At 39.6% G+C, this 24,027-nt stretch overlaps 1 long non-coding RNA gene across 8 annotated transcripts in view; it reads right to left on the minus strand.

Annotated features, from left to right (window-relative positions):
• Positions 1-24,027, minus strand: part of LOC148093675 (uncharacterized) — a 260,196-nt gene that overhangs the window by 46,648 nt on the left and 189,521 nt on the right. For 5 of the 8 annotated variants that reach the window (XR_015714033.1, XR_015714034.1, XR_015714032.1 and 2 more), the window contains one exon: positions 20,992-23,683. This is a non-coding gene — a long non-coding RNA (uncharacterized LOC148093675). Of the gene's footprint in view, positions 1-868; positions 952-20,991; positions 23,684-24,027 lie in introns of those variants that run through there. The other 3 variants (XR_015714039.1, XR_015714037.1, XR_015714036.1) reach the window with 2 other exon arrangements.

Consider the following 24,027-nt stretch of genomic DNA (forward strand, 5'->3'; position numbering starts at 1 on the left):
ACAGCTGGCATTTTTAATTTTATTTAATTTAAATTAGCAGACTGACTATATCTGTGTACAGTATTTTCTCTCAGAAATATTTAAAATCAAATTATTTTAAAAATCAATTTAGGAATAATCACTGAAATAACTTGACACTATTCAAATAACTTGACCAACATAAATTGATGAGATTCTCTTTAAAGAAAGGAAGGAAGGAAGAAAGAGGAAAGAAGGAAGGGAGGGAGGGAGGGAGGGAGGGAGGGAGGGAGGGAGGGAGGGAGGGAGGGAGGGAGGGAAGGAAGGAAGGAAGGAAGGAAGGAAGGAAGGAAGGAAGGAAGGAAGGAAGGAAGGAAGGAAGGAAGGAAGGAAGGAAGGAAGGAAGGAAGGAAGGAAGGAAGGAAGGAAGGAAGGAAGGAAGGAAGGAAGGAAGGAAGGAAGAGAAGAAAGAGAGAAAGAGAGAAGAAAGAAAGAAAAGAAAAGAAGGCATAGGCCTATTTTTGGAAAAGTAATGAAAGTATTTTAAATAAAAATTTTAGTTCTTGGTCTTTAGACTTAGTTTAGGTCTTTACACCTAGTTTGCCACGACACGGCTAAAAGCATCAAGAAGGGCGGAATGGTCAGGAAATCGGGGCTGGTGAGGCGCCTCCCTCAGGAAGCGGCGCAGGGAGCTGCAGTCAGGCAGCAGCCCAGGGCACGTGCTCCTCTGTGGCGAAGCCAAGGTGAAGAGACGAGCCGTGGGACCTGCACATGGTTCCCTGCCCGACGCCGCTCCGTCCTTGCTGCCTGACGCGGTCCTCAAGGAGGAGACATCTGCGGCCAGTGCTCCACGGGACCTGGCCTGTGGCATGTCCCTCTTCCCTCTTCCCATGCTTGTTCCCTTCCTGACGCTGTGTCCTTCCCCGAGTCACTGCACCAGAAAAGGGCATCGCCGAGCTGGAAGCCTTTCCCTAGCAGGGGAGTCGGATGGGACTGGAAAGGACAATGATTCAGTCAAAGCCCCAAGTATTACCGAGATATCGTGCGGGGCCTGTAAGGAACTCAGACTGTCAGCAGCAGAGTCAGGACTCGTTCGGCCCACTCCCCGGGGCCTTCCCACCAGGGAAAGGCTGGGTCCGGGCCCTGCTGACTCGGGGCGCAGGGCCATCCACGGGGAGGCCGCCAGTGAGTTCCCACAAGGAATGCACTACTGGGGGGTGTTTATATTCATGGAAAACTGGGAATCCCCACAAGGCAAGAGCAGTCTAGGAAAGAGAGTATTTCCATCTACACCTGGACCCTTGCCATACACAGAATAATCACACACAGAATAATCATACACAGAATAATCACACACAGAATATTACAGTGAGGACGGACTGCTGCGGGGAATGTAGACGGGGAGACTGAGGCAGGTGCCAGGCAGGCGGGCAGTCACCACAGTAAGAACAAGCACCCGCAGGCGACAGAGCCTCACTTAGGACTCGCATCACCTTCACATAAGAAAGCTGGCTCAGTTATTCTCCTTTCAGCTGTGTGGCAGAGCAATAAAATAGCAACTTCAGAATAGAAATAACAAACTAGAGATTAACCTGTAGAATAGCCTGTAGAAATATAAACAATAGGTAAGACTAAAATTAACATACCTAAACGGATGTAAATTCTTTAGCAAAGGTCAGCTAAGAAGGCATACTCATTAGCTGTGAAAGGCCAAACCAGAAACCGGAACAAAGCCTGATGTCATGTTGTTTAACCAGCAACAAAATCAAATAATATAAATACAATTGTAACAAGGCAATAAGGAGAGAAGCTGATTGTCCTGATGCTCTGAACGCTGTCTCCGTGTCTTTCATTCTTCGCTGACGCCGTCCACACCTCTGGGGACCCCTGGACCGCTGGGGCTGGACCCCGCAGTTCTGCATGAAACCATAGCTGGTGGTAGCGGGACATACAGCACCTCTTCTGCCCTTGCAGCCAAGTCTGCCATCAGGAGAATGAAGCCACTGAAGGACCAGTAGGAGCTCCACAGTTTGAAACATTGCCAGCCTATAATAAATGGGTTAATTTATGTAATAAAAAAATTTTTTTACGGATTTTTCAGGGCTGTAAGGTGATTATTTTAAAATATAGAAACAGTTGTAAATCCTGTAGATAAAGTAACATGAAGCAGTTGGCCATTAACTTTTTTCTCTCATACTGAAGTCATTTCCAAAAATTTTGGCTTTGAGTACATAAGAATTATGTGTGGTTTAGCAAAAACATCACTACAGACAGAGAAGGAAGGAGGAGGAGGGGGAGGAAGAAGAGGGGAAGGGGGAGGGGAAGGAAAAGAAGAAGCCCTGGCAGGTTGGGCTCCATGGTTAGAGCATCGGCCCGTGGACTGAAGGGTCCTGGGTTCCAGTCCAGCCAAGGGCACGTACCTCGGTTGCAGGCTCAATCCTTGGCCCTGGTCGGGCAGCGTGCGGGAGGCAACCAATAGATGTGTCTCTCTCACATCAATGGTTCTCTCTCTCCCTCCCACTCTCTCTGAAAAACAATGGAAAAAATATCCCCAAGTGAGGGTTAAAAAAAAAGAAGAAATAAAACAAAGCATTGAACACATTTTACACAAACAAATAGTTTATTTCAAGATAATTTAATGAATTTACTATTTACAACAGCAGATGCAGAGTTGGGTAGAACTAAAATGGATGGTGAAACTCCCAGGGACAAGTAATAGCAAGAAGCTCTTACAATGCCTAGCTTTACAGGGAAAAGAACGACTTTATCAGATCTTACACTAAGCATTTAAGCCATGGAAGTGCGGCCACCCGGATGCCACTGTGGTCAGAGAGAATGTAGCCATTGACAGAACAGTGGCCCACCATGGAATAGATCCCAAGCATTCTCTCTCCCCCACCCTTCTGCCAAAACTATAACCAGTGGGTGAGGGATCTAAAAGTTAGCCACCTAGGGCAAAGAGAAATCAAAAGGGGTGAAAAATAGTTCTGCACAGCACACTGGTAAATTCATCACAGCAACATACTAAAGTTAAACACATAGTCCAGATCTAAATATTGAACATTTAAGTTGAGGAAAGCTTATGCACATATTGAAACTACTTTCATTACAATTTATATCTCAAGGTTAAATGGTTGCATAGAGAATTTTAAGAAATATGCAATTCATCATTCAAACAACTTGAGAATTAATTATGTTTATTTTCATTTTAATTACAGTTGTCTAACAGAAGAATAAAATGAACACTCATTGGCACTTCAAAAGCTATCTTAGCTTCTATTCCTATAAAATAAATAGGCAATTATATATATCCCTAAATTTACTGTAAGAACTCTATGTGCTTATTTTTTAAAAAAAGATTTAATAAAAAGCTATGATAAAATCTAAATTATCTAATATTTTAAAAGTACTATTAGAAATTTACTTTAGGCAATATGTTAGATCAAATGCACTGGAGTACCCTCTACTGCAAAATTATTGGGTGCTGCTGAAACATAATTGATAACTTTATAAATTAAATCTGTATCTGAAAAGATTGAGCAGTAAGCACATGAAGATGATGTGGTTGCCTTGAAGGATGTAGGATGTAGAAATGTTACACAGGTAGTTAGGCAGACATGAGCAGAGCAAGGACAATGGGTCAGGTACAGAAACTCACCCAGGACAAAAAGTCCCAGATGCCCAGCAAGGGGAAAAACTGGAAAAACAAGAACTTCACCCCAGGGCAACCTATCCTCCTCTTCTAGCATATTGCTGGTCATGCGGTTTAGACCTCCCTGACCTTTACCTCCCTAAAGATAACAGCTAGGCCTCAGTTATATTTCAGCGCCAGGACCAGAAAAGCGGCCAAACCAGACAGCTGACACTATGGCTGCCCCAGGACCAGCACTGACTGATGACCCTCTGCCTTAGCACCGGCCAATCAGTGGCGACCACAACCCTGACAGAGCAGCCTGGGAAACTGATGAATATTTTGAGACACTCCCCTGAGACCTCCCCTAAGATTTCCACCTGCAAGGGAGAGATAAATATGCTCCTTCCCCCTTCTTTCCTCTAAGGGACCCCACCAGACTAGCAGCCAGGGGAGCAATCAGCAGCTACAGCTCACCACAGGCTAACCCCCTGAGCCTGTCCCCAAGGCCCCTTCTCTCTGACTTCTCAGGGAGCCAAAGCAGCCCAACCTGGGCTCTCCTGTTACTTCCTTTATGCACCTTCCTTGTTTCACCATCCTATTTTTGCTGTGGCCAATAAATTCTTATTTGCTTTCTACACCTTGCCTCTTGATTGAAATCTTTCCCTCAAGAAGACAAGAACCAAAGTCTCCTCATTATCTCCCCTGTAACAGAAAGAGTGAATGATTATTGGGGGAACCAGTAAACACACACACTTTATATTTCCACCCAGGTTTTGTCCTACACTTTCCTCTTATTCTGTCTGGGTCAACCAGTCATTTCTCTTTAGGTAAAAAACTATTCTTTTTCCATAACAAAAACACACCCTGTGTACTTTGTATGCAAAGTTCTCTGCCATTAATATTCCTATTCACTTATATCAGTTATAACTTTTCTCCACAGTAACTTCTTTCACAGGGAACACTAAGAGATGGGTCCTCGTGAACTGTCATACATCAGTGTCACAAAGCAGACTGGGAGAGCTTATGAATAAGTTAACAAGTTTTTACAGACATGTGTCTCTTATGTTATAGTATAGTAAGGAGCTAGGAAAATTCCAGGACAAGAGGAATAGGGAAACTGAGACAGATAATTAAATTGCAGTTTGCAGCAACCTAGTAAATCCTATCTTCCCCAAACCAAGGACACTGGAGAGTAAATGGTTTGCATTTCTCCTCCCTAGCCAGAGGGTAAATAGCTTAAATCACTCTACCCAAGGATACAGATACTAGAAATCCAATTACTACTATTTGCCAACCACACCCACAGAAAGACAAATTAAGAGAATAAACTTCATTTTGGTACATCAGCATAAAGCTGATGAATATTCTATTGATCCACCCTTAAGACTTCCCCTAAATGCCCAGCCTTTAAAACCTCTGAAAATGAAGGTCCCAATGCATCCTTTGCCCACCAGGGGAGCACACTAGCGCCATCTCCTTCACCCTTCTTTCCTCTGAAGGGACCCATGAGACTTGCAACCAGGGCAACAATCAATGGGCAATAGTAGCTCAGTCCCAGGGCCCACTCCCTACAGGGAGCATGCCTGCGCCATTCCCTTTCCCTTTCCTTCCCCCCCAGTCATGTGTACCCTAACCTCTAAAGGACCCCACAAGACTTGCAACCAGGCTAGTAATGGGCAGTGGCAGCTAGTCCTGGGCTAACCTCTGAACCTGTCTGCAAGGCCCCCCTTTCTCTGACTTCCCAGGGAGCCAAAGCAGCCCAGCCTGGGCTCTCCTCTTGCGTCTTCTATGCCCTCCGTGGTTTCGTTGTCCTAAGTATATTTTTGCTGCAGTCAATAAATTCTTGCTTTCTTTTCTACATTTTGTCTCTTGATTGAAATCTTTCCCTCAAGAAGACAAGAACCAAGATCTCCTTATCTCCCCAGTAACACTTATACTACAAATACTATTAGAGCAAAAATGATCAGGGACATCAACAAACCCAAATATATGTACCCTATAAAAGAGGTACAGCCCGGCCGGGCATGGCTCAGCGGTTGAGCATCCACCTGGGATCCAGGTGATCCGGGTTCGATTCCCAGTCAGGTCACATGCCTGGGTTGTGGGCTTGATCAATGACTCTCTCATCATTGATGTTTCTATCTCTCTCTCTCCCTCTCCTTTCCTCTCTCTGAAATCAATAAAGATATATTTTTAAAAAAAAACAAAAAAAAAGAGGTACAAAGTGTATCATTTTTAATATTACAAAGTTTGCAAACAAATGATGCTTACATGCAACTATATATTGTATTTTCACAAATTTATAATTTTATGAAATAATATTCAAAGCAACCACTTCAAATTCTTTTGAGTTTAGCATGTATTTAAGTTCAGTTAATGTATAACCTAAACTTCTCAACCACTGATTGGAGGACTGTAAAATACAGACACAGAATCTTTGAAAAATACCATAAGTTCATATGCTAATTTAATAAACAAATTCATGCAAGTGACCCAAATAGAAGATTTTTTATTTTTATTTTTGCGGGCAAGGCTCAGCAATTCAGCATCCACCTATGAAATCATGGTTCGATTCTGGTCAGGGCACATGCAGACTGTGGGCTCGATCCCCAGCAGGGGGCAGATGATTGACTCATTAATGATGTTTCTATCTCTCTCCCTCTCCCTCTCTCTGAAATCAATAAAGATACAAAAAAATAAAAGTAAAAAATAAATTTATCTTTATTGTTGAAAGTGTTACAGATATCCCCTTTTTCCCCTCCATTTATCCTCTCCACCCCCCACCCCCTTACCCCACTCACCTTCACCCAGGTCTCCATGCAATATTGTCTGTGTCCATGGGTTCTGCATGTATGCATATAAGTTCTTGGTTAATCTTTCCCTGCCCACCCTCCCTCGTTCCCTCTGAGTGACATTTTTCTCCTTTGAATCCTATTGAGTTTCCTTTAACTAGTAGTTAGGATAATTTACATATCAAGTTGATCATGACACTTGTATCTACTTTTATTCATAGTTATTTATTTATTTTTTCTTTTAAAAAATAAATATTTATAACTTATGGAGGAAGATTTAAAGAATCAGAGTATTTTTCCTTCCAAACACTATTGTTTATTAAGCAACATTTTTTCTTTTTTTTCCATTGAATCTATTGTGGTGCCATTGGTTCACAAAATATTTTTTCTTAAATGTCCATCTTCCTAAAACCCTTTGGCTCTTGTTTTTCTGATCATTTCAAGTATATTCTGAGTGTGCCTTACTCATTTAACATGCAGGCAAGTTATACTGTGAGGAATTTCTAAGGCTTCAACTTATGGCAGAGTTTAGAAAAGCTACTGCTTTCTATTAATCATTTTTTCCAGCACCACTCATATACATTGTATAACTTCACCCCTAAGTTCCTGCAAAGGTGACCTGCCAATGTGAACAGATCCTGGACATTCATCTTGTAAAATGCAGAATCATCCTTTTGGATGTGGTTTGAAAATTCATGAACATATTTGTTACTTGTTTGAAAATACGAGCAGCATTCCTTGCTTAGGAGAGCAACTCATTCAGTCCTTTGTTCTGAAAGGTAAACTAACAAAGCCATGTAACTCTCTCAGTCCATAATTTTAACAGACACTATCACAGTTATAAGGAGGTTTAAGCCTATGTGGAAATGGGATCTTGTATTATTGACCTATTCCAAAACATTTATTAAGTATTTGATCTCTCAAATAGAACTCTGAAATTCTATAAAAGGAGAGTGTTATTTGCCCAAAGTCAGTGCTTTCTTACAAAGTCATGGGCGTTGTTGAACTTTTCCTTAGAGAAGGTTGGAGGTTCACACAAGATAGGAGTAAAAGAGCACATGTATCAAGAGCCGGCCCACACATAGGTAAGCCCATAAATGACATATGTGTCATTGTTAATCACCACACCTTCTTTCTTTCTTTTTCCCAAAATTTTTTAATGAAGTATTTTTTAATATATATTTTTTTTAATTTTAGAGAGAGAGGAAAAGAGAGGGACAGAGAGAGAAACATTGATGAGAGAGAACCATCCATCGGTTGGCTGCCTCCTGTATGCCCCCTATCGGGAATGGAGCCCGAAACCCAGGCATGTGCCCTGACTGGGAATTGAACCTGTGACCTCTTGGTTCATGGGTTGATGCTCAGCCACTGAGCCATGCCAGCTGGGCTAAATCTTCTTTCTTAAATTTGAAAGTCATACAGAAACAAGATGGTATTGCACTTTGTAAAGGTTGAGTTTTAAGTACAGCCTCTGAAATGTCTATATATGCTGAATCCCTTCAGCAGGATATCATCTTTGACAGAGTACAATAATCCAGGGACTTTATTAAATGCTAAATAAAAGCTGGTTTATCACTTGCATTTGGGCAAACACAAAGAAAGGCAGAGGAGTGAGAAAGCTGTATAGTGGGAAAAAGGGAAAACTTCAGACACTCCCTGCTCAGAGGCTGTTGGCATGAGGAAGCTAGAGGTAGGCTGCCTAGAAGCAGGACGTCCTATGTGCCAGTTAAGCTTTCTTCATTTGGTCCTAAGTTGGAAGTGGAAAAAGGGATTTAAAAAGAGGGATGAGGGCAAAGGTTAGGAAATAACTTGTAAGTTATTAACAAGTCCTGGTCATTTGGGGCTGATTGCTACAGGGGTTATTGTTTGGTTTCCTGTACTGTACTGGTTGCTAAAGACAGTACTTTGGCTTCCTGGTCTGGTTCCTGTAGATAGTGGGTTGGCTTCTTAGACGGGCTGCCATCAACAAATCAACAGCAAGTCTTGGTGCCGGTGTGGAGAAAAGGAAACTGTTGTGCACTGCTGGTGGGATGCAGACTGGGGCAGCCACTATGGAAAACAATGTGGAGGTTCCTCAAGAAATTAAAAATGGAGCTGCCTTATGACCCGGTGATTCTACTTCTGGGAATATATACAAGGAAACCAGAAACATTAATTCAAGAGTATATATGCACATCTATGTCCACTGCTGCATTATTTACAATAGGCAAGATCTGGAAACAGCCTTAGTGCCCATCAATAGATCAGTGGATAAAAAAGCAGTGGTACATTTACACAATAGAATACTACTCGGCCATAAAAAAGAATGAAATCTTACCATTTCAACAGCAAGGATGGACCTAGGGGGTATTATGCTAAGTGAAATAAGTTAGATAGAAAAAAACAAATATATGATTTCACTTATATTTGGAATCTAAAGAACAAAATAAACAAACAAAATAGATACAGACTCATAGATACAGGGAACAGACTGACAGCTATCAGAAGGGAAGGTTTTTGGTGGGTTGGATAAAAAAAAGTGAAGAGATGCCCAGCTGGCATGGCACAGGGGTTGAGCATTGACCTATGATCCAGGAGACCGAGGTTCAATGCCCAGGTTTCAGGCTTGATCCCCAGTAGGGGGCCTACAGAAGGCAGTTGATCAATGACTCTCTCATCATTGATGTTTCTATCTCTCTCTCTCTCCCTCCCTCTCCCTTCTTCTCTCTGAAATCAATAAAGGAATATTTAAAATAAAATTTAAAAAAGGTGAAGGGATTAGAAAGTGAAAATTGGTAGTTGCAGAATAGTTACAGAGACATAAATTACAGCACAGGGAATATAGTCAATAATATTGTAATAACTATGTATGGTACCAGGTGGGTACCTGAAATACTGAGGAGAACATTCTGTAAAGTACATGATTTTCTAACCACTATGCTGTATGTCTGAAACTAATACAGAATAATACTGAATGTAAACTCTAATTGAAAAATAAATATATATATTTTTTTTTTAAAAAAGGAAAGCAAATTGTTATAATCAGTTTATCTTGCCACTTACAGGAATCTTCAGCACCATCCAAAAAATAAAGGAGCCACTTTTCTGGCATCAACAATGACAAAAATAAATAAATCCTAATTCTGCTATGTTAATTTAGATTATACTTAAAAAACACTTTTTCTTTTCTTTTTTTTTAAAGAACGATAGTTAATAATGGTTAAGGGGGAAAAGAAAAACAAACAAAAATTAGTATTTTGAATACTGTACATGTCACAACCACATACGTGTATATGCATTCCCACAGACACAGAGCATCTAATAAAAATATTTTAAAATAAAGTTGTGATATAATATTAACAGACTAAGTATCCAAGTTATACAACTTCCCTTACTTGCTCAGTCCCACCATCTCCCACAGCCTCAAATTTTTGTCTCAGCCTCTCAGAATAAAGACTGAGCTTTGTCATGGTCACCGTCACACTCACTAGCTCCCAGGTCCAATTTCTTTAGAACCATGCAGGCTCTGGCTTCCCCAGTAGCTGCCAGGCAGGGCCAGTTAACACAGTCCAGAAATGCAGGGCTATTAAACCCCATGAGGTAAACTTCCAATAACGAAAAGCAGGTGATGTGAAGGACTGGCTAAATAGCTTGACCTTCCTTTTCTCCCACCTTAAAGGGCAATTCTAGACACAATAATTCCAACCATCCTTTCCAGGGATACACTGTAAACCTATATGCCTTTGTAAATGTGTGGCCAGCATGGTTATCCACAAACATATTTCTTTCTCTCCTTCTCTAAAACATCTCTTACACTTGTTTCCTAAGTCTTGTGGCCTGGTAATACAGCAATTCTCCATTCCCCCTCTCCCCGCAAATAACAACAAAAAACCCTGCCTAACCATATAAGCTATTTCTCTGGCTGGATTTTTCAAGAAAATCTGGGCAAGACAATTGGTTCCAACAGTGACCCTACAAACAAACCATCAGAATGAAATCTCAGGCTTGCGTTCTTGCTGATCTGAAGTCAATAGAGATACACTTTTTGTGGATAATCAGAGTGAGTAATAATCTCTGGCATGCATTGGCATCATATTTACTAAGGCTTTCAGTGGTGTTTAATTAGGAAGAAGCTCAGATGCAAGGTAAGGAGTTGGACATTGACTGTACTTGATTAGTATAGAGTAAATGATAATTATAAGAAATGTTATGTCAGATGTCTGCTTTTGCCAGACTTGGGAGAACTCACACACACACATATACACACACACACAGGCTCAGGACAGATTGTCCCTAATGTTAAGCATGCTATAAAAAACAAAAAACAAACAACAGACAAACAAAAAACACCTCTAGAATTCTTAGCAACTTTTAACTCTTTCAGCAACAACGAAGACTGTGCTGAAAATCAGGCCCAGTGAATGATTATAAGATTGTAAATGCTGCAATTAAGACTATGTAGCCTTAATGTCATGACCCCTAAAAAGAAGAGTGGGACCTTGAGACCATCGAGGATATTTTGGTGAATGGGATTAAGAATATTGAACACCGCCCTAGCTGTTTTGGTTCAGTGGTTAGAGCACTGGTCCAAGGACTGAAGGGTCTTGGGTTTGATTCTGGTCAAGGGCACGTACCTAGGTTGCAGGCTTGATCCCTGGTGGGGGCGCTTATGAAGGCAACCAATCCATGTGTCTCTTTCACATTGATGCTTCTCTCTCTCTGTCTGCCTCTCTCTCTCTCTCCCTTCCACTCTCTCTGAAAAGCACTGGAAAAAATATCCTAGGGTGAGGATTACAAAAAAAAAAAAAAAAAAAAAATATATATATATATATATATATAGAATACCTGTACTGTATTTTCCTCCACCCAATTGGAAATGAGTAGCAACTCTCTCCTTGGGCTACGGGTGGCCTTGTTGACATAAAAAACATTCAAACTAGTGTGAAGAATTTTTTTGTGAGTTTATTTGAGCCAAATTATTGACAATTGCCAGGAAGCAGAATCTCAATGGATTGAGATAATGCTCTGGAGAATGGCAGTTTCACACTTTGTTTTATACATTACATCAAAAGAGGAGATATAAATGGGTTACATGAAATCCATTGGTGCTATATTGGGGAGGTGGGAGAAAGCAAAGTGGGGGTGGGGGTGGAAGGGAATCTCTGGGATAGGGTAAAAAGTAAAAGGATAGACACACATTTCTTTTACTTAGGCTGGTGCAGGATAGTCAACAGTCAACAATTAACATGATAACAATGATAATGAGGGGATTTGTGGTCTCCTGCAGAGAGCCCCGCTTGTGCTTTGAGGGGTCTGAAAAATGAAAATTACTTTGTTTTTGCAAAGGCATGTTAATCACATATATTATCTCAGATGCAAAATGCAAATGAACTGTTAAGGTGAAAATTAACCTGTTAGGGAAATATAATGCCTTAGGCATTACTACTCACCATAGACTGCTTTTAGTTTAAAAAAAAAATTAATTTCAGACGGTCTACTTTGTGGTTACTTTAAGACTCTGAGTTTGCAAGGCTGCCATGCAAGGCCTTCCCTTAGCTGGTCAGGTTTAGCATGTGGCCCCTGTTCATCCACAGCCTCAAGCAATGACCCTGTCTCTAACAAGTACCTGAAAGTTAATTCTATTTTCTTCCACATTTGCTGCACATTAGCCTCTACATTTAAAAGGATCAGGTCTCAGCACAGATCAAGTGAGGAAGTGCAAGCCCTGATTAGAAAAATAAACTAACCAACAAACCAAGGAATTTTCAGGAGCTAATTAAAAATTAGTGACACGCCCAGTCGGATGTGGCTCAGTGGTTGAGCGTCGACCTATGAACTAGGAGGTCATGGTTCAGTTCCCGGTCAGGGCACATGCAGAGTTGCAGGTTCGATCCCCAGTCGGGGGCGTGAAGGAGGCAGCCGATCAATGAGGACTCTCTCATCATTGATGTTTCTATCTCTCTCTCTCCCTCTCCCTTCCTCTCTCTGAAATCAATAAAGATATATTTAAAAAATTAGTGGCAGGAAAAAGGGGACCTGGAGAGGTTAAGCTAAGGGAACAGGATGGTAAATGAAAAGAGAGCTAAGGGTCAAGCTGCTGTACAACTTGTGTCATATGACAGAATATTTGAAAGCACTCTAGGCTGGGGATGCCGTGTAATGTCTCTGGAATGTTTCTGCAGAAGCTGCGGGCTCCTAAGGTTCTGAATCAGAGCCAAGCATTGCAATGTCTGTTTTCTAGGGAATAGAGACAGACATAGTTTACATGTGACTTTTTGTTTCCTGAATTAAATTAACCATTCTTGGATTGCCTTTTCCAACTACCCCACTTATTAAAATGCTTTTGTATGAGGATATGGAGAAAAGGGAACTCTTGTAGACTGTTGATGAGATTGTAAATTAGTGCAGCCACTATGAAAAATGGTACAAAGTCTCCTCAAAAAGCTAAAAATAGAACTACGGTACAATCCAACAATTCCACTTTTGGGTATTTATCTGAAGAAAACAAAAAACAATAATTCAAAAAAATAATTGCACTCCTATGTTCATAGCATTATTTACAATAGCTAAGATATGAAAGCAATCTAGGTATCCACTGATAGATGAATGAATAGAAAAGATGTGGTGCACATATACAGTGGAATATTAGCTGTAATATTCTATTGTATATCTGAAAAAAGAATGAAATCTTGCCACTTGCAAGAACATGGATAGACCTAGACAGTATATATATGTCAGGTGAAATAAGTGAGACAGAGACAGGCATATACCATATGATTTCACTTACATGGAATCCAAAACAAAACAAAACAAATGAAAGAGAAACAAACTCATAAACACAGAGAACAAATCGATGTTTGCCAGATGGGTGGGTGTTTCAGGGTTGGGCAGAGAAAGGGGGGAGGGGATTAAGAAGTATAACTTCCAGTTATAAAATAAGTCATGGGATGTAATGTACAGCATAGGAAATAGAGTCAATAATGTCATAATAACTATGTACAGTGACACATAGTTAGTAGACTTATTATGGTAAAAATAAGTAGATAAATGACTTTTGTAGCCAATCCTTTTCCTCAGTACAATTTTAGGAAGTCTCTTAACTACAGTCACAATTATTTTACAATGGAGATATTACTGACAACATGTAAGCGTGAGGCAAGTAAAACGCTTGAGTCTTTAGTTGAACATGATAAATCAATGCACGCTTAGTTATATTAGAATTTTACTTGTTGACCCTCAACCTAGAGCATGTAATACTATCATTATTATTACATTCCTAAGAAAAAAGAGCAATGACCCTTTAGAAACGCATTCATTTCATTCACATTAGTGAACATCTGACCCACCAACTGCCAGCTTATTAGAGTGAAACACAAGACAGATTTTATTACTTCCATTTTGAAGGTAACTCACAATACACACTGCCAAGCGCACAGTTCCTATATGAACAACATGGAAATATCTCACCCCAGAACTATGCAACAATTCCTGCATCTTGGATATTAAATCTTGTAGGATGTCAAACATATGAGAAATAAATGTCTTCAGAAAATGGCCAGCTCAATGAAAACGAAAATTTAAAAGTCAGTGGAATTATTAGTGAGTATATAGATAATGGTGTGTGTTATCTAGAGAGATCAGCTGGGAGCCAGTTCAGCTCATTTGAGAAGATCTAGTATTAGTAAGATGTAAGGAAAGGCCTTCTGAGCGTAATTAATTGCCCGTGCAAAGATTGGGATAAGTTTGGAGTGTTTCAGTGTCAGAGAAAAAAAAATAATAATAATGCTGCAGATGAGGAGCCAGGTGACATTATTTCTATATGAAGGTACAGAAGGTAAAGCCTTATATGTCACAGAAAGAGATTTGTACTTTATTCCAATTGCAATGAAAACCCATTGATGTGTATTAAGCATGTGAGTAACACATCTGATTTGTTCTGTAAAATTGTTACTCTGCTTGCAATTAGAAGAGGAAACTATAGGGGGTTATGAGAAGTGGCACTGTTCAGGAAGGTTGATTAATAGCTCTCAGTCCTGAACAACTGGCTGGTGAAACTATTAGTTGAGGTGGAGACGGCTAAAGAAACATGGAAAAGGAAGGACATGGATTCTCTTCTAGAGACTTCACATAGTAATGCAGCCCTGCCAATGCCTTGCTTTTAGCCCAGTGTGACCTCAGACTTCTAATGTGAAGAACTGTAAGACAATGGATTTGTGCTATTTTAAGTGTCTAAGTTTTCTTTTTGTTGAGATATAATTGGCATAACACTATATTAGTTTCAGATGTACAAAATAATAATTTGGTGTTTAGGTCACTAAATTTTGGTAGTTTGTTAGAGCAACAATAGAAAATTATTAGTCATGCTACCCAAAATTGCAACTTCCCTGTAAAACCTTGTTTGTTTCTTTTCTTTTTTTAAAATTTGTTTTTATTGATTTCAGAGCGAGCATAGGAGAAGGAGAGAGAGATAGAAACATCAATGATGAATGAGAGTCATTGATTGGCTGCCTCCTACATGCCCCCTACTGGGGCTTGAGCCTGAAACCAGCGCATGTGCCCTGACCAGAATTGGACCTTGACCTCCTGGTTCATGGGTCAACACTCAACCACTGAGCCACGCTGGCTGGGCTGTTTCTTGTCTTATTTTTCTCATATCACTTATTTACTCTTCTGACACTATTTTTACTTACTCATTTCATTTACTAACTGTCTTTTGCCACTGGATTATATGTTGAATAAAGCAGGAATTCCTCTCTTAATTTTCAGGTTTGCCCCAATAATTTCTTTTTTTAATCCCCACCTGAGGATATTTTTTCCATTGCCTTTTCAGAGAGAGTGGGGGAGAGAGAGAGATGCATTGATGTGAGAGAGGCACATCAATTGGCTGCCTCTGGCACATGGCCAGGATCAAGCCTGCAACCAAGGTACTCACCCCCAGCCAGAATCAAACCCGGGACCCCTCAGTCTGAGGGGAGACACTCTAGCCACTGAGCAAGCCAGCCCCAATAATCTTGACTATTTCTTAGTGCATAGGAGCTCCTGAATTAATATTCTTTTAAATAACTAACAAATTAATAAATCCAATCGGGTTTTCATTCTCATAAGGGAAACAGTTCCAGCTCTGGCATCTTGAGGTGAACAGTCGATGAACAGTTTTCCATTCTCATCTTTCTCGGCTGCCGAGAAGTCAAAGCTCACAGGAGAGAAGCATGCTTTTGTTATCAAAACACTGTCATCATCTTCCATGACCCCACTTTCTCCTGGGATTCTTCCTTTTATTTAGTAAAAATCTTCAAGTAAAATGCCTGTAAGGCCCCGATCCAGGCCCTCGTTTCTTTCTACACATGCTCATTTTCACTGGCCTCATCGATAGCTACTTTAATAATGCTACCCACATGCTAACCAGCAAATGTACATCTGCAGCCTAGTCCTGTCTTCTGTGCTTCAGTATCTATAACCAAATGTTTACTAAACATTCCTTTGGTCCCACAAAGACATGTCGAAGTATCCTGTCCAATCTGAACTCTGATATTGGATGAAGAGAGTTGTTTTCCACATGTAGTCCACAACTTACAAACCAAGTCCTGAAAACACAGTGGGCAGTTTATACTTATACTATGTTAAGACAAGTTTCACTGGAAAATTAAAAAAACTTGTAGTGTGCTAGGGCCAAATGGGTTTAACATCATTCTGATAAGAGTAAAAAACATCCCTTCCTCCAATCACACTGTTTTCTATTGTGTAGAATAGAGGACATTTCACCACTTCCACTCTTGGAAAACTCATTGCTTGCAGAGATTGAGGAAAAGAAAAGAAGGTTAGGCCAAATTAATCTATTCTCTTTAAGGCATATATATTTTATTGAAACTGCCAGTTAAGGTGATTTTCCTTTTTAGCTGCTAGGTCTCTTACCTTGGCCTTGCCTTCCTGGGTTAAATAACTATCAGTTTTTGGAACACAACCTGTCACTAATGTCAAGTTATGCAGTGAACTACTAACTCAGGCAGCTTGAGGTGGAATGCTCCTATTACTAGACTCATTTAGAGGGGAAATTAACTGCACTGTATTCCTTAATGTAAAGGAAGAAATAGTGTTATTAGAATAGAAACAATATTCAAATACAATAAGTGTTATAAATTTGGAAACACATTAGTGAGATATCATAGCCACCTCTCAGTTTCAGATGAGAGATCTGAAATCTAAATTGGTAAATGATTTTCTTTAGGTCACATTGTTAGACAAGTAGAAGTTCAACTACATTTTCTTAATTTTTATAAAGTGATTTTTCTACCAAATGATTATTTTGCGCTTTTGGAGCTGTGAGGAAAGTATTCATCTCTACCCAAGAATGTGAAGACTGGGATTATAATAATAAGACTCATAATATTTATCAAACACTTACTATGTGCCAGACTTTGCACTATATGCTTTTTTTCCCTACTATATACTTTTAATGTTTGATCTTATTTAATTCTTGCAAAACAAAATAAACAGATACCTTTATATTCTTGTTTCAGAGATGAGAAAAAAGGAGAACTAGAAAATGAAATAGCTTTTTAACAATTATAAAGTAGTAAATGACTGAGACATATCCTGGCAATACAGAGACATTCTCAAAATGAGCAGGCCATATGAGCAATATGGTCAGTTGGGCTCTCCTGTTGGTTATTCTGATTCCAAGCAGAGATATGGAGGCCTCAAGATCCTCATCCTACAGAAAATCATAAACATTTGCAACCCAGGCATTTTCTCTAAGAATAATTAAGGATTGCATCAATTTCTACTGTCTCCTTCAGATTATATAAGCAATACCTACATAGGGGAAATTAGGGTTTCAGAAGTAAGCCTGTGTATGCCTTGGGGTATGTGTCAGGGACCTAGCAAAAAGTACCCTGGCCATCCCTTGTGAGTGAGCTTCTCTTTTCCTAAAATAGGAGATGTTCTTTGAGATGGAACATATCTGTCATGTTTTCCCTTTACCTTTTTGACCCAACACATCAGGCAATAGAGAGCCTATAAGACAGAGCGAGTCTCCTTCTATTCCAAAGTGAAGCTGGAGAAAAAGTCTTTAAAAAAAATACCTCTCTCTCCTCATTTTAAATTCCTCATACTGAAGGCTGGCCAGTGACAAGTAAAAATGCAAATATGAGATTGAAATGTTGAACCATATACTAGATGATACATACTGAGATAGTATACTAAAATGTACTCAGAAGACTGGGAAATATGTTCAAGATCATAGTGAAACTGTTTATTATATTGTGATTCACGAAATGTTACTGGTGAAGAGATAATGAACTTGTGCCAGAATGTAAATGAGCATACTGGGTATTTGTGTGTTTTATTTCAATGTGTTGGTCAAAGTAATATATTAAATTGGTAACAATTAGTACAGCACAGTTTTAATATGATAAAAAGTTATACCCATACTTCTGTATACATAGGAATTTCCGGAGGCAATATCAGTTTATCTTCTGCTATACTAATGGTTTCTTTAACATTTTTTACATATGTGTGTATATTATATGTGCATGTAGATAGATATATAGATAGATATACATATACATGTGTGTGTGAGATGTGGCAATACTTTAAATGGAAAGATACATAGGTGCACTTTAGTGGGAGCCAGGATGTAGGAAACAAGCAACTCAAAATAATAAAATATCATTTGTATGTTTTGATTTAAATATTTTGGAATATTTTACCAAATCTATTTTCCAACAAATCTATTATATTTTATTTTTGGAAATTGTTTTAGTATTTCCAAAGCCATCTCTTCCTATACTATTCCATGTTCATATTGTTAATGTAAGAAACATTCAAACCTGTGAAGAATTTTGTAAGTTTATTTGAGCCAAACTGCCGAAATTGCCAGGAAGCAAAATTTCAACAGATTGAGATAATGCTCCAGAGAATGGCAGTTCTGTACCTTGCTTTATGGATTACAATCAGAGGAGATGCAAGTAGGTACATGAAATCCATTGGTGATAGATTATGGAGGTGGGAGAAAGCAAAGTGGGAAAACCTCTGGGATTGGATAAAAAGTAAAATGATACAAATTTCTTTTTCTTAGGTGGGTGCAGGATAGTTGATAGTCAACAATTAACATAACAATCAGGGGGTTGTGGCCTCCCCCAGAGCAGTGCCAGTGCTTTGAAGGGTTTGAAGGTCCAGAAAAAGGAAAATTACTTTGTTTTTGCGAAGACATGTTAATCAGGTATGTTATCACAGTTGCAAAAAAGACAACTGACAGGCTTAGTTAAGGTGAAAATTAACCTTTGTTAGGGAAAAATACTGCCTTAGGATGTTACTACTTAACACAGACTGCTTTCAGTTAAAAAAGTTTTAATTTCAGACCATCCTTAGGTCTCCAAGTTTGCAAGGCTGCCATGCAGGCCTTCCCTGAGCTTGTCAGGTTTAGCATGTGGTCCCTTTTCATCCAAAATGTAAATTTTCACAATTAGTCCAAGATCTTTGTGAGTTTATACTAATATTTGGAGTTCTTAAATTGAAAAAATATATATTTGTCTTCTTACTTGTCACATATCTACTTTTCATTTTCATTCAATTTTTCTGCCTTTTTAACTTTGGTATTTTACCTTCAATTTCTGGCCTTTTCAAATATCCAATAAATGTTTTGTCTTTTAATGGCTCTTATCTTAGAAAAGTACTGGTATATAGTAAGTAGTAACAAGGAGTCCATTAAAATTATTATTTTTATGGTAACAATAATAAAAGCTTGGTTACACAGCAGTTTTCCTTTACAAAATTCATGAGAGAAACTACCCCATATATTATAGGAGTCATCCAAATGTCAGACTAAGGAAGATTATTCTTAAAGTCAGCTTCACCCATACTAATTTTCACTCTTTCCCCAGAGAAATTATACATCAGAAAAGAATGCTTTTCTTTCTTTGTTTCCCTCCCTCCCTCCCTCCCTCCCTCCCTCCCTCCCTTTTCTTTCTTTTTTCTTTCTTCTTTCTTTTCTTTCTTCTTTTCTTTTTTCTTATGGTAGGAAGATTCCAGGCTGCCGGGTAATCTCTAAATAAAGGCCGGGGGGGCCGTGTGCTGTCATGTGAAGGACATTCGGGCCTTCGGTTAGTGCTTCTGATTCTGCCGCCACCTCTCACTCCTTCCCTCACATGCCCGCCGTCTCTAAGTCCAGAGTTGCGAAAGCAGCTCAGCTTCGTCCTTCCCAGCGCTCTCCATACGTGTACAGGCTGCAATTTTCTCAGGAGCTTTGCTTCAACCAATAGTTTATCATCCATTTTTCAAATTCTATAAACTAGTTGAAATTTCTCATATGTTGAAATACTCCTTCAGTTGTAACAAAATCATGCTTATTAATCAGTGTTCTATTGATTTAATATGATTGGGAAATAAGAATGTTATGGGTTTGGTCTTTCATTTTCACTTGAAGTCACCCTGAGGATATTTATGCCTTTAAATTCCTATCATTCTCTCAGCTTCCAATCCAGTTCAGAGAGACATGAAAGGAGCATCACTCCAATTCTTGTTAAAAAGTTGAAGCTGAGCTCACCTCAAATTTTTTAAAAACCACTGTAGGGAAGAGGTCATAGAGCAACCAAACAGTACAAAATCTTTGAGAGATAATGTATCCAGTGAAAGAAGACTCATCATTCAGCTGCCACAGACTCAAAGGGAAGGGTTTAGTTAGAATAGTTGTAAATCTGGCAGGACAGTGTGAAACCAACGGGAGCTGAAGATATTGGAATCCACACCCTCTTGCAGAATTTCAACATGAACCCTACTGTGCATTCACATAAAAGATTGGGAGAAAAACTAAGAAGCATCCTTGTGGTGCAAACCTGGACTAGAAGCAAAGCAGCAGTGCAGGAGAGGCAAGAAGCTCCACTCAGACCCTCTCCTCTATACACTGCTGAACAAAGCTTTACTTTTTGGGAATGAACGGCACCTAGGAACTGCAGACCTTAGAGCACTAGTAAACTTTCATTGCAACTCAGGGAGTATTTCAGGGTTAACAAACAAAAACTATTCCTTGGAAAGTAGTTGGATTATGCATTGTGCCTACAACTATAGTCAGGGGAAGGTCAGCAGGATCAAGGAAGCTATAACCTCCAAACCCAGGAACATCATTCAGGGTTAAACTTGATACTTAATTAGAACATTAAAGAATGGACCTACTAGACCATTATTTAAGTGAAGAAACTTCGAATAACAAGTTACTGCAGAACACTGTCAGGAGAAGAGTAAGAAAAAGAGCATTCAGAGACTCTCTAAGGCATACCACAGGGGGAAGACCTAGAACTCAATATTGGAGATGCATTGCTCTAGAAGACCAACCCCACTCTAAATATAAAGTATTTCTACAGAAATGTGAAGCCCGAGATATACTGACAAAAATCATAGCAGCAGCTCTACAAAACCAGTCCAACCCATAACTATAGAGACTCATATATTTGCATTAAAGGCCTACTGCACAAGTGTGCCCATTTGCAAGCATACATATTATTTACTTCAGTCTCTATTTTTTAAAAACATATCTTTATTGATTTCAGAGTGAGGAAGGGAGAGGGAGAGAGAGAGATAGAAACATCAATGATGAGAGAGAGTCATTGATCGGCTGCCTCCTGCACGCCCCCCACTGGGGATCAAGCCGGCAACCGGGCATGTGCCCTGACCAAGAACTGAACCTGGATCCTGGATCCTAGGTTAATGCTCAACCGCTGATCCACACCCGACTGGACTTACTTCAGTCTCTTCTTTCCTACATATGATGCCAGTGTTGATACGAAATATCACATATATGTAAAGGCAAGAAAAAACACACTAAGTATAGATAAAGCAATAGTCTGAACCAGATTAAGATATAACACAGATGTTGGAATTGCCTGACACTGTAATAAATCACTATAATAAATATAGTAATAACTATGGCAGGTGGGAGGAAATAATTGGCTGGCGGAGACATTATAGCAAAACCAGAAATGAGATATTCTTCCCTGGTGTGTCATTATCCAGGGAATAATAATAAATTTAACCCTGGATTAGCTCCCCTGTTGGATTTTCCTTCTCCCACCAAGTTCTCCCAAGCTACAATCAGCTGCCCATTCTCAGCTCAGGTCAGCCTCTTCAATCATTATTGGCTTAATCTGGTTTGTCAGCAGATCCCACCCTTCCAGATTGTACCAAATACTGCAGAATAGTGTCAAGTTCTTAGTAGCCCTAGTAGCTCCTACTCTTAAATTCTCACCCTCTCCCTGTGGAGGCCCAAATAAGTTCTGGTACTAATTCTAATGTGGCAGAGGGGTTTCCACACACCAATAAACAATTTTCAGGGCCCACCAACAGGTTGTACAAAAATTCACCTCAATTTGAACACTACTACTGATAAGGGGCACTTATAATTTCCAAAGATTGAGCACTGAATTAATCTGAAATATAATTATATTACTTATAAAATTGTAGAACACATATACTTATGTAAGCAGGGATTTAAGGTTTTTTTTCCTTAGACTTCTTTCCCCTGGGCCTTTGTACCCTTCACTCCCCTTGATCCTACTGAAGCAATTAAGGAAGTGGTGCATCTGTGAACAATGGGTTAAGATATCACCTCATCAAGACCAAGATGCCTCAAGCCCACGTTGTTACCTCTACTTCTGACCAACTGGCTATAAATCAGAGGTTCCCACAACCCCCTCCTTGGGTAGATTAATTTGTTAGAGAAGCTCATAGAACTCAGGGAAATATTCTACTTACTAGATCACCTGTTTATTATAAATAATATAACTCAGGAACAGCCAGATGGAAGAGAAGCATAGGGAAAAGTATTTGGGAAAGCATGCAGAGTTTCCATGCCCTCTCCATGCACTCCCTTCTCCCTGCAGTAACATGTGCTAACCAAACCCAGTCCTTTTGGGGTTTTGTGGAGGCTCACAGGCATGATTGACTAAATCACTGGCCACTGAAAACTGATTCAATCTCTGACTCCTCCCTCCCTCCCCCCCCCCCCACTGTCAGAGGTGGGGAGGTATGGGGTTGAAAGTTCTAACCCTCCAATCACACGGTTGGGTTTCCTGCCAACCAATCCTCATCCTTAGGTGTTTCAAAAAGTCACCTCCTGCCCATAAAAGCCTCCTTCTCACTCTGGACACTTAGGAAATTCCAAGGGTTTTGGGAATTGTGAGTCAGGAAGTATGGGTGAAGGCCAGGCATATATGAGAAATACATCTGAGTAACCAAATGTATATTTATTATAAATCACACTATTGCAAGGCCAAACTTACTCTTTGCAGCTACAACAGGCATTTATAGTAGCACAATGAGATCTGATTGAGGGCCTTTGAACTTGGCTGGCCCAGGAAAGTCAGGGTGGATACAGCTATCTTTCCTTCTGGGCTGTCTCCATGTGTCCCTACTCTTTCCATGCCCAAACTTACTCCCACAAAGAGTAAAAAAATAAAAATAAAATTAAAAATCAGGATGTTTCTCACTGCCTATTGCTTTGTGATTTTTTTTTCTTTTGTTTTTGTTTTTCTTTCTTTTTTTAATCCTCACATGAGTATATTTTCTCCATTGCTTTTCAGAGAGAGTTGAAGGGAGAGAGGGAGAGAGAGAGAGAAAGGGAGAAAGAGAGAGAGAAACATCGACGTGAGAGAGACACATTGACTGTTTGCCTCCCTACCAGGGCCAGGGACTGAACCTGCAACCGAGGTATGGACCCTAGGCTGGAATCGAACCCTGGATCCTTCAGTCCATGAGCTGACGCTCTAGCCACTGAGCAAAACTGGCTAAAGTTCTTTTTGTTTTTAAATTATAGTTGACATTCAATATTATTTTGAATTAGTTTCAGGTTTACAGCATAGTAGCTAGACAATCATACTTTACAAAGTAATCCCCCTGAAATTTCAGGTACCTACCAGTAGGGGGTGTGCAGGAGGCAGCCAATCAATGACTCATCATTAATGTTTCTCTCTCTCTCTCTGAAATCAATAAAGACATATTAAAAAAAAAGGTTTCAAAAAAAGTGATTCTTTTTTGTGACAGGCTTATTTCATATGTATAATGTCCTCAAGGTCCACCCATATTTTTCCATATTGCAGAATCTCTTTCTTCATTAAGGCTGAGTAATATTTTATTGTGTATACATACCAGATTTTCCTTATCTATTCATCTGTTGAACATTTAGGTTGATTTGACATTTCTACTGTTGTGAATTATGTGGCAATGATCAGGGGAATGCAAATATCTCTTTGAGATCCTGATTCCAATCATATGAGGTGTCAAAAATGCTCAAATTTATAGAATCAAATAGTGGAATGGTGGTTGCCAGGGTCTGGAGAGAGAAAGAAATAATGAGTAACTAAACATAAAGTTTCAGTTAAACAAGATTTGTTCTAGAGATACTCTTACAACATTGTTGATATAGTCAAAAACAATGTATTGTACACTTAAATATTTGTTAAGAGGGTAGATCTTATGTGAAGTGTTCATACAACAATAAAGTAAAATATAAAAAAGTAAATGATCCTGGCTGGCGTGGCTCAGTGGTTGAGTGTTGACCTATGAACTGGGAGGTCACGGTTGGATTCCCAGCCAGGAAACATGCCTGGGTTGCAGGTTCAATCCCCAGTAGGATGCGTGCTGGAGGCAGCCAATCAATGATTCTCTCCAATCATT

This window comes from Miniopterus natalensis, chromosome 2 (genome assembly GCF_054644295.1).
Source record: "Miniopterus natalensis isolate mMinNat1 chromosome 2, mMinNat1.hap1, whole genome shotgun sequence".
Lineage (NCBI taxonomy): Eukaryota > Metazoa > Chordata > Mammalia > Chiroptera > Miniopteridae > Miniopterus > Miniopterus natalensis.